Source organism: Diadema antillarum, unplaced genomic scaffold, assembly GCF_040938485.1.
Source record: "Diadema antillarum isolate AM-2024a unplaced genomic scaffold, OU_Dant_1.0 seq00000205_RagTag, whole genome shotgun sequence".
In the NCBI taxonomy this organism is placed as follows: Eukaryota; Metazoa; Echinodermata; class Echinoidea; order Diadematoida; family Diadematidae; genus Diadema; species Diadema antillarum.
Window position 1 is genome coordinate 2,352,608 of NW_027271264.1, and position 1,301 is coordinate 2,353,908.

The window sequence follows — 1,301 nt, forward strand, 5'->3', positions numbered from 1 at the left end:
GCAAAGCAAGGCGTCAGTCTCGAATGGGCTCACAGGAATTTCAAATGCCACCGTATGTCGTGGACAAATTTGAAAAATATGCCTGCACATTGTGCTGATGCAATATTCACATTTTATATCGCACTACTGTCTACCTTGCACATACTACAGGATGCATCAAGCATTCAAAGGAATGAGATAAAATTAATTTCTCACATCCACACACATCGTTTGGTCTGAAAAGCAATCTATTAACATTATATTGACCTGCAGACATACAATGTATGTTAAAAGAGTCACAGCTACGGCACTGGCAAAGTACTCATCAAACTAATGAGCTGACAAACCGCTTGTGAAATGAAAATATTACTTAAACATCTTATTACAAAGCCTGGAGTTAAAAAAGAGAAAAAAAAGAGTTAAAAATGATAATCCTTTATGCATCTGTGGGTCAGTGCATTAGTTTGATATCCTTTCACAAAATCAAACCTCCAAAATCAAACTTCAGAGACAAGTGAGGATTAAGTAACGCAAAGATAGCTGACAAAATCAGGGTAGAGAAATCATGTTGGCCGAAAGAATGGGAAAATTTTATCTTTTTCTCCAAGCAAGGTGCTACTTAACTTTTTTTAACCATTTGCCCGGTCAGGCAAACAGATTTTCAAGTTTTTGCCACACACTTGCTTGAACATGAATTTTACTTGCCCAAAAAGAAAGCCCAAAAAGTATAAGAAAACGCTTTTAAAAATATCTTGTAAGTCAAGGGCTTAATAAAACACAATCATTTCAATAAACAACACACATTAATTCTTACGCATAAACAAATTGGAGTAACAAACTTGGTTTGATCAAGTGTTGGTGTTGCATTGCAGTGAGGCTTCTTCACAGAAGTGTTGGAAAGTTGCTGAAATGAAGTTTAAGTGTGTTGCATCACTAAACAGTCGTTACCTTTGGGGCTTCTGTACGGTTGACTTCATGGGTTTGTGGGGCAAACGTGAAAAAAAAAAACATGGCTTCAAAACGTTTTGCTTCCCAAATTCGGGCAAGCATTTCTTCTCATTGTTCCAAAACACTTGCCCAACTTGATTTTCACTTGCCCCGGGCAATCGGGCAAGCGCACATGTAACACCTTGACCAAAGGATTTTCCACCTTCAGGGTACATGTCCAAGATGCCCACTCCATTATGCAGAAATGATTTCCATGGTAATGTTCATTCCAAAAAAAAAATAAATAAATGAATAAACCTTGGCACATTTCAGGATAATTTTCATCACGGCCGAGGTTTTGAGAAAGAGCCACTGAAGCCTCTTGCACTCTGTGC